We start from the raw sequence: 10,657 nt of genomic DNA on the forward strand, positions 1-10,657 counted from the left end.
GGTGGGAGGCACCTTGCAGGACGGGGCTGCTTAGAAGTTAGGGGGACCCAAGAAGGAGAGGGGAGGGGTCCGGGGCAGGTGGCCGGAGCCCTGCATTCCACTCCCCAAGCTCCCGCTGGGCACTTCTGGCTGCTATCCCACCCTCTCTAGGCTTTTGCCTGTCATGTGCCTGGACAGCCGTTTGTGGCTTTGACATCTAGGATTCCTCTGTTCCCAGCAGGCCAGTCCCTGCGACCAGGCCTTTCCCAAGAGTGTGTTTGGAAGGAGTCGAGGCTACGAGAATACCAAGACCCCCTTCTTCCCCAGCTGCCCTGTGCCACCAGGAACTGTTGTGAGGCCCAGAGCCAATCTGTCCAGTGAGGGCTGGGGCCAGATGGTCCCAAGACTGTGTACTGCCCTAGTGGCCAGTGATGGGTGCTATGGTGGAGCCACAGCCTGACCCCGGTCTCATCCCTCTCCTTGGACCTTGCTCACTTCCTTGACTGAAGAAGCCCAAGGCTCTAGGATTGCTGCCAGGGCCCAAGAAGCGGCCCACCTGAGTTCCAGGGATAGCCAGCAGCCACGATCACCCCTGCTGGCAGTTCCTGGACCCACAGCCTCCATTTCTGCCAAATCCTCCTGTGACAAGCTGTTCCCTTTTCTCCCGGCTGGCTTGTGCTGGGAGTGGCAGGTGGCCTGAGCTGGCTGTTGAAAAATAATTATTTACACACTGCTCTAATCCTGCCTTGTCCGTGAAGCCAGCCCTGACCCCTTCGTGGAAGGATAACATGCTGACACGTAGTGAAATCCTACTGTATGCTGGCACTTTACCTGTATTAACTCATTTCCTCCTCACAACAGCCCCATGACATAGGTACGTTTATTATCTCCATTTTAAAGGTGACAAAATTGAGGCACAGAGAAGGCAACTGACTGGCCCAAGGTCACACAGTGAGTAAGTGGTGGTATCGGGATTTGAACCCAGAGTCTACGGTACAAATGTATGTCTGCATTTCATAAATATTAGTGGTGGAATTCGTGGGTCAGCACTGCAGTGTGACCCAAAACAAATCTCTTTCTGGGCCTCAGTGTTTTTCAATCTATAAAGTGAGAAGCGATAGTCCCAACCTTGTAGGGCAGGTGGGAACACTGAACAGACTGCTGGGCTCAGCCCCCGGGGCGTGATAGGAGGCAGAGACTGCTTGTCAGGGTCATCAAAGGGATTTTGTAATGAGAACAGCCCCAGAGCTGGAGGACCGAAGGTGGGGCAGCTGGGGTGACAAGGGGTGGTCAGGGAAAGAATCCTGGACAAAGGGGCTACTCCTGTAGCCTCCAAAGATGAGTAAGACTCAAATAAATAGAAAAATGCAGGAAGGAACTCCAGACAGAGGGAACAGGCAGAAGCTATGGCAGTAAGAGTGACAAAGGAGGTTCCCACGGAGGACCCCTATGTGGCTGGAGCCCAGTGAATGGGGAAGCAAGTTCACCACCCCACCCCACCCCCTGCCCTCGGAGGTCCACGGTGCATCCGAGGTGGTGAGGCTTGGGGTAAGGGAGCCCAGGAGCAGGGAACACCTCTCAAATCTCAGCAGAGCCTGATGTCAGAAGACTCTCCCTCTCTGGCAGCCCAGCATTCCATGCAAAATGGCTCCCTGCCTCCTGGGAGACCCAAAGCCAATAGCCAGTGGCCAGGCTGGGCAGCTGAGTAGGGCAACCCCAGGATGACGGGTATGATGGAAGCCTGGCAGAAGGATGATGAGATCCTGACCGAGGGTGTGTCAGAGGCCCGGGGAAGCAGGCATTCCCTGCCCTTGGCACAGGCCCCTGTGGCCCTGGCCAGAGTTCAGAGATCAGAAACTCAAATGATTAAGTCACAGAGATGATTAAAGGGAGGGGAGGAGGCCCAGGAGGCAGGAAAAGGCAAGGTGACAACGCAGTCCCTTGGGTCCTGATTCCTGGGGAATGAGGGCCTCCTGCACTTTGGGGGGTCCTACTGTGCCCTTCCTCGGTCATACCTCTCTCCACAGGGCAAGAAGTTTGTGTGCCTCTAGTCTGTGCCTGCTACTAGGCTGCATTGCGGGGAGCTGGGGCCCCAGAAGCATGGGGGAAGGTGAGACAGTGTGCGGAAGGAGCAGAGGAAAATCTGTGAGGGGCGGCTGCCAGGTCAAAGGAAACCCTGGGAAGCAAGATGTCAGCATTTTGGGGAGTCTGTCTGGATTTTATAGGACAACATCTCCCCTTTTCCTGCCTTTTTCTGTCTTTTCCATAAATACTTAACTGGTTTTGTCAAGGCTTTTTGAGTCCAATCTATGTTCCTTTTGGCTAGAACACCAGGCAGAGAAAGGCCAGAAGGGGGCACAGAATGACCCAGATTTACTCAGGTACCACGCACAGACAGAAGCTGAGGCAGAGGGGAGTTTGCTCCCATGTTCAAGACCATGCAGCCTGATATATGCCCAGGCTGTAGACTGGGTCTTCTGTCCTTGGGCTGCCTCTCCTCACACCCCTCACTCAGGAAAGAACCCCAAGGAATGAGTCTCTCTCTCTCTCTCTCTCTCTCTCTCTGATTAAAAATGGAGACCAGGTTGCCGAGTTTCAGAAATGGCATCTACTTATGAATAATTCCCTCTCAGGAGACTCCTGTGAGCGAGACAGACACAGCTTCTGGCCCCACAGGCCAAGAGGAGAGCCCTCCCAAAAAACCACTATTAGGGGCACCGGGGTGGCTCAGTTGGTTAAGTGTCCGACTTCAGCTCAGGTCATGATCTCACGGTTCCTGAATTTGAGCCCCGTGTCCGGCTCCATGCTGATAGCCCCGAGCCTGGAGCCTGCTTCGGATTCCGTGTCTCCTTCTCTCTGCCCCTCCCCTGCTCACACACTCTCTTTCTCAAAATTAAACATTTAAAAAAATTAAAGTTTAAAAAAATACTATTAAGTATTAAGATAAAATAATAATAATAATAATAGTTAGCATTTACTGATCACTCACTAGGTGCTTTCTGCGTATGAATTCCTTGGTTCTTTACCGCAACCTATGCAGCAGGTTTGACAATTATTATTCCCATTTTATAGAAGGGGTAACCAAGGAATTGAGTAACTTGCTCAAAGTCACATAGCTACTATATGACTGAGCTGGGATGTAAACCTCAGGCTCTAAACTTCTATGCCTTACTGCCTCTCTGATAGGACATCCATACTGTGAAAAGATTTCCGGGCATGAGGGAGCCCAGGGTGGCTTCCTGAAGGAGGTGACGTCTAGGCCCAGCTCAAGAGAATCAGTCAAGTGAAGGAGAGCAGACAAGAGTGTTCCAGGCGGACGGAGCAGCAGAGGTGAAGGCTCGGCAGGGAAGGGAGCTATTCTCGGGAGCTCCCTTTCAGGAAGCGAAAGAAGAAGGGGGCATAGGGAGGTCTGGAGAGGGGGAAGCAGGAGGGTGTAGCACCATCTTGAACCTCAGGTCAAGCCTGAGCACCTGGCATGGGAGAAGGGGCTCCAGACAGAGAGGTCTACAGCAGCGGTCACTCTGCGTCACAGCCTCAGACAGTGAGTCCCAGGAGAGTATGACTGTGCCTGAAATGCCCTCCACTTGTTCCTCATGCCTTTCGATCAGACCGCACTTGCTGCACTCAAGGGCCTCGCAGCCTGGCAGGGAAGACAGACAAGGCCAAGCGAAGGGACGGGAGGTGGGATACGTTATGGAGTGCCCTTCCAGCTGGTTTGGTAGTGGGGGAGAGGGGGTAAGGTTTGCACAAGCTGGAACGAGGGAAAGGGCATCGCGGCTGGGGGGAAGGGCATGAGGTGTGTCTGGCCAGAGCTTGGAAGAATCTGAAGAAAGGCAGCCGGCCTGATCAGCAGGGGCCAGGCTGGGAATGGCATCCAATGCCAGGAATTTGAACTTGAGTGATGGGAACCAGCAAAGGTGGCCAAGCAGGGGAGAGCGAGGGCAGGAGCTGGCCTTGGGCTGCCGGCTTGTCGTTGTCCCCTCCTTAGCCACTGCTTCCAGCTCACCAGGGCCCTCCCAGCCCTCTCAGGGGAAAGCAGACTGCGGGCCTCGCCTGCCAGGGACCCGAGCCAAGAGCCCTCAGCAGCTCGGAAGGGGGCCGTGTGCAGGCCCGCCCCAGGAGCCCTGAAGAGGAATGTGGCCTAATTAATTCTCCAAAGCTCAGAGGGCCTCGCCTTGTGGGAGCAGCTGCCAGGACAGGCCTGCCAGGCCGCCACTGGCCCAGCCTGTCGATCACTCAGTGCTGAAGAGAGTGAGGGGGACAGCCGGCAGGGAGCTGGGAGACAGGGGCTTGGGGGGCTAGCCCCTTGCCTCCAGGCACACACGTGTCCTCCGACCCCTTCACAGCTGAACACTGCAATGATGGTAATAGTAACAGCCAATAGGCCTTGAGGGCTCCCGGTGTGGCAGCCCCAGTGCTAAGCAGGTCGTAGGCACTCTCATCCAAGCACGACAAGGACCGGTGAGGTGGGGCCTGTTAGCGCCATTTTGCCAATGAGCTAACCGAGACTCAGAGGGGCAAACTTTCCTGCCCAGGATCCCGCATTCAGAGAAACTGGGATTTGGACTCAGGTAGTCTGGGCTGGCTCAGCGGGGGAAATCAAGGCTCCAGGGAGGGAGGGAGGATTCCTTTCCCAAGGACAGCTTACTAAAAAGGGGCCCCAGGATACTAAATGGAATAAGGGCCTGCAGAAGGAAAGGCCACACCTCTGGTCTCTGCCTCAGTAGCCTCCCCCAGAAGTTTCCCTACGGGACCACCAGGGACGCACGGCTCACTGCTCCAGGCAGGTGGGGCTGGAACATGTGATCCTGTCTCCCCAGAATCTCTAGCCATTTGGTGCCAGATCTACAACTTGGCCCTGTCCCAGAGGCACTGTAATAGCACCGTGCACTCTGAGACTCCTCCCAGGGACACTGTTCCCCTCACAGGTAGGAGACAGAGGCTGAGGGGGTCTCAGTGGGTCAGTGACAGGCTGGACCAGGGCTTTATGGCTAGAAAGTGGCAGAGCCAGGACGGGTACCCAGAGTAGCCTGAAGCAGACCAGAAGGAGGGCAGTGAGGCCATATTGCGTCCTGTCTCTGAGCCTTAGTTTCCCATCTACCATGCAGGGACGAGATGGCCGGTGCATAGGCTCATTAATAACAGCTCACACTAGGGCTGCCTGGGTGGCTCAGTCAGTTAAGCATCTGACTTTGGCTCAGGTCACCATCTTGCAGTTCATGAGTTCGAGCCCTGCATCAGGCTCTGTGCTGATGGCTCGGAACCTGGAGCCTGCTTCAGATTCTGTGTCTCCCTCTCTCTCTCTCTCTCTGCCCTCCCCCACTTGCACCCTGTATCTCTCTCTCTCACACACAAAAAATAGATAAACACTAAAAAATAAAGTAAAATGACAGCCCACACTGAGGTATTCTGTGTATCGGGCACTGTCTTAAGTACGTTATGTAATTTTTAAATGTTTTCCAAAATAAGATTTTATTCATACCTACATAATATATCATCATAAGGCTATAGCATTAATGTGTGTGTTACCTCATAGGTGTATCTTTAACTTTGTCCACTTTCCCACCAATAAAATCGTGCTGTGTGCTACACTTGTCCATAAATGTTATATTCATTCCTAATTCTCTTTTGCTACATATTTTTTTTATTGAGGCATAATTCACACACCATAAAACTCACTCTTTTAAAGAGTACACTTCAGTGGGTTTTAGTATATTCACCAGGTTATACAACCCATCACCACCATCTCATTCCAGAACATTTTTATCTCCCCCAGAAAGAAATAGCCTTCAGCAGTCATTCCCCACATGCCAGCCCCCCCCCCCCCCCGCCCCCCAGCTTCTGGAAATTACTGATCTGCCTTCTGTCCCTGTGGATCTTCCTACTCTGGACATTTCACATAAATAAAATCAAACACTATGTGGCCATTTGTGCCTTCGTTTACTCAGCATCAGGTTTTCAAGATTCACCCGTGCCATAGGTGTGTGCCAGAATTTCATCCCTTTCCATGGCTGAATGATACTCCATTGTAGGGATGAATTACATTTGACTTATCCATTCATCCACTGATGGACATTGGGGTTGTTGAACTTTTTGGCCCAAGCGCTTTTTAGCCCCCAACAACCGCATGGGGAGGTGCTATTAGGTCATCAGATAGGCAAAGAGACTGAGTGTCCCCTCCCAGGTCACTTAGCTATTAAGCAGCCGTGGAGAGGGACCTTTGCCCCAAGAGTCTAGTTTCAGAGATGGTGGCTTTGGCCATTGGGCCAAATACTACCTTCTCAGTCAAATAAGACAGTGTAAGTCAGCACCCATAGAAAACTGCACCAGAAGTGGCATCCATTGGGCTTTTAGCAAAGGGTGGCATTTCCCAGCAGTATTTCTGAAGGTGGCTGAGCTGGGGTCTGCGAAGCAAGGCCCCACGGTACAGTAGGGCTGTTGGAACATCCAGTGATAAAAAAAATTGCCACCTTGGCACACAAGTGACTCTTTCAGGAATGGGGACATCTCTTCACGCCTGGATGGGCCTGTCCCCCCTGCTGAGCATCATTGACCTGCAACCTAGAAGCCATGTCTCCACCCATCCCCACCTAGGGAGCCCTGACTCCCCTCGTGACGCCAAGGCCCTGCCGCTGGGCAGCAGAAGAAGGATCCTGGGTGAGGTCAAGATCAGAGGTACAGTCAAGGTCATACATAAGTGACCTTGGGTGGGTCTTTACCACCTCAGGGCTGTCATCTATTAAATAATGGAACAAGAAATCTAATGGTAAGGCAGTATATACACAAAAGCTTGTGGCCAAAAAAAAAAAAAAAAAAAAAAAAGAAAAAGAAAAAAAGAAAAGAAGAAAAGAAAAGAAAAGAAAAGAGAAAGAAAAGAAAAATATAGGAGCATCTAGAATAAAAACTAAATCTTCTCCCTGCCTCTCACTCCAAGGTAACCACTCTGAGAATGAGGTATGTAGCCTTTTCCTATGGACTCAGACATATGTTTTGTATCTAACTTTTTAGAAGTGTTTAAAGTAACAAATGGAGACATAAGTGTCCCTATTCTACAGCCTGCTTTCCTCACTCCAGAGGCATCTTTCCAGACCAGCACACACAGATCCACCCCAGGCTTAATTTTACCAGGTCCCTGGAACAGACTGCTGTTTATTTAACTATTCACCTGCTGAAGCCTTTTGGACGACCTCCGTGTTGTTTTCATAAGCACGCTGCGGTAAATATCTTGTTTACATGATTTGTCCACAAAGATATTTAGGCGTGAAATTGCTGGATCAAAGGACATGCATATTTTAAGTGTTCTGCCAAGAATGAGGTTCCAATTTGCACTCCTGCACTCGCTGGGCATGAGTGCCCTTTTCCTTACATCCCTTCCAGCACTTGCTGCTCTGATTCAGAAACCATTTCTTCACAAGGAATCTGGTGCACAAGAGATACACCTCTCGCCGCCTAGACTGAGAAGGATGGGGGGGTCTGGCAGTGCTCAGATGTCCTGCCCTCCCCCCAGCTGGTACAGAGGACCCTTGAGGGTTTCCCAGTGCTGGGTCTCTGGGATCCCATCTGGCTGCAAGCCTGTCCTCTTGTGGCCAGTATTAGTCCCCAGCCTTTCAGTTGGTCCCCCAGGGAGCTTAGGGATGGAGCAGAGGCTGGCCAGTCTCCTCCCTCAGCTGCCCCCACCCTCCCCTAACAAATGTGCCTTGGGGAAGGCCTTCCACGGACAACATCTTCACCGAAAAGCATGTGTACCTAAACCTACGGGTTTTTTGCAGACAGGGAGCCTATGTCCCTTGTCCCTTGTCAGACTGTGTCCCTTCTCATCCTTGTCCCTTGTCAGACTGTGATCCAAACTAGTCTCTTTAAAAAGACTGGATCCTGCTTTTGCCTCTGCTCAGGCCTTGCTGTGTAGACCCAGGCAGGCTGCTGACCCTTCTGGGCACCAGGCTCCCGGCTGCCAGGCTGGTGAGATCCCTCCCAGTGAGTTGGCACGAAATCTGCCCCCTCCAGGGGCTCCACACTGGCCATGCGCATTAATTATCCCCAAGGTGGAAGAAGGGCTCCTCCTGGGAGGTGGCAGCCTGGGGACAAGGAAGGGCAGGGAGGGCAGAAAAGGGGAGCGTGGCCACCCCCCCTCGGAGCCAGGCACCTGAGGCTCCCTCCCTATGACTCCGAAGCAGCGTGTCGTGAGCCCAGTACAGCGAAGCCCCACCTGGCTAATATGAGACCGCTCTTGAGCACGTGCACAAAAGGGGACACGTACATGCAAAATGTATTCTTGTGTGCACAGCTGGGGATATTTCTGCATGTCTACAGGCACTTGGGTTTGCGTCTCGTGTGATGGGTTCATCATGCACAAGTCACACGTGTGCACATTCCCGTGCACATCGACGTGTACAAACAAGCATATGCGTGCTGTGAACGCCCCTGAGTGTGTAAGTCTGCCTGATTGTGGCCACAGAGATACGTGCCTACATATGTGTGTGTGCATGAGGATACAGGCGTGCCTGTAGAATGTGCATGCAAGTCCACGATGATAGATGACCGATGTGTGGGTGCAAGGGCGACATAAGCACACACGCAGGTGCACGTGTGTATCTGGGCATGTGTAGGAACACGTGCATGAATGTCAATAAGTGTAGATTGAGTGTGTGCATTCGAGTGAAGACAGGAGTGTAGATCTAGAGGTATTTCGGTATGTGTGTGGCCATTACTAGATATGGAAATACTGGACTCCTCTGGGTCTGTGAACCTTGACATTTACTCCAGGACCCACCCCACCTTGCCTGGACCCCCACCCCACTCACACTAAGGAAAAACAGAAGAACACCGTCACCGTATAAACTCTAATTATCTTGTTTTATTAACAGGCAGATTAATTGTTTTAGTAACCAGTAAGTCATAAGCTTTATTGATTTTAAGAACAAACATGGGGGCGCCTGGCTGGCTCAGTCGGTTAAGCGTCCGACTTCAGCTCAGGTCATGATCTCGCGGCCCGTGGGTTCGAGCCCCGCGTCAGTCTCTGTGCTGACAGCTCAGAGCCTGGAGCCTGTTTCAGATTCTGTGTCTCCCTCTCTCTGACCCTCCCCCGTTCATGCTCTGTCTCTGTCTCAAAAGTAAATAAACGTTAAAAAAAATTGTTTTTTAAAAAAAGAACAAACATGGATATACCATAGATGCAAAAATCATATGGAATTTGAACAAAAAGCACAGAAGTGGAGCCCCCCCCCCACCCCCCCCCCCCCCCCGCCAGCCTCCAGGGAGCTGTCAGTGGTTTGGACCAGCAGTGTTGGATAAGTGCATATAGGGGTCAGGAAGGGAAGGTGAGGGAGGAGTCAGAGCAGGGAGCCCCTGCCTCAGTCCCAAGGCTGCCCACTGCTGAGCTCCACCCACACCCCACACCCAGGTAGATGATTGTTCTGGGCCCAGGAGCCCCCAGCACTGGCTCAGGTGGGGGTTGAGGAGTGGGGGTAGCAGGCAGAGCCCTGGCCAGCCCCTGCAACCGGGCAAGACACAGCCCCTCTCAGCCTCCATGCCCTCATCTGTGACTCAAGGGAAACCCAGGGTTTCGCATGCGAAGAACCTCAAAACACAAGCTCCTGTACCTGCCTGCTTTTCTTTGCTCTCCTCCCTCCTGCCCCTGGAACGATTTCTCTGCCCTCCCCACCCCCCAGCTCCTCTGGCTCCTTACTCTGCCTGCACAGCCTCCTTGCCCCAGACGCTAACTTCTACCTAGCTGTCAAAGCCCCCGCCCGTGTCACTACCTGGCCACATATTTGTGTCCTCCCGACTGGACTATGAACTAACTCCCAGGGCAAGGACAGCCTCGGGGCATTCCTGGGTCCCCAGAGCCCACCCCAACCTGGCATGGCTTAGATATCAGTCACTATTTGACTTTAAAAATACAAGATAAAGAGGGACGGGGAGGGAGAGGACAGGATCTAAAAGCAACAATGTTTAGTACACACAGCAGGTTGTCGGGTGCCCCCACACTGGTGAGTCAGCCTGATCCTTGCCCTGGGGGAGGGAAGAAAAAGCCCCATTTATCAATCTCCACCCGCTGCGGGCACCACTCCCGGCCACTTACAAACCTTATCACGTCGGATCCCCACCACACATTTGGGAGGTAAGCAATACTTTTATTCCCATTTCGTAGATGCAACAACTGAGCCTCAGAGATGAGACAGCAGCAGCAGAGCTGGGACTTGGGCCCTCCGGACCCTGGGACCTTCAGGCTCCCCTCCTCCCAGATCCCTTCTCTCATATACAAGTTCCCTCCTCAGCTGCCCACAGCCCCATAGCACTTAGCAAGCGTCTGTGGGTCTGGGGGGCTGCCGAGGGTGACCACAGCCGTGTCCTCAGGAGCAGACTTGGAGCACGAAGGACTGGGCTGGTGGACAGATGCCTCGGCTCCCTGGTGCCTCGGGTGGGACAATTCTGAGACCGGTTCTTCACTGTCCCCTGAGCCCCAGGCCCCACCTGCTGCTTAGTAACTGGCCCGGGTTGGCTTCCCTCCTTGTTCTCACTCACGTCACATTCTTTATGGGTTCCTCGAATCACCTGGCAAGTAAACTCCATGCTCTCAAATCCTAGTTCAAGTCTACTTCTGGGGACCCCATCCCCAAACAGAGGGGCAGCAGGTGTGGGGCTGTGAGTGCCCGGGGGACCGGGAGGGCCTGTCTCC

Source organism: Panthera pardus, unplaced genomic scaffold, assembly GCF_024362965.1.
Source record: "Panthera pardus isolate Hobbes unplaced genomic scaffold, ASM2436296v1 HiC_scaffold_11, whole genome shotgun sequence".
Classification (NCBI taxonomy): Eukaryota; Metazoa; Chordata; class Mammalia; order Carnivora; family Felidae; genus Panthera; species Panthera pardus.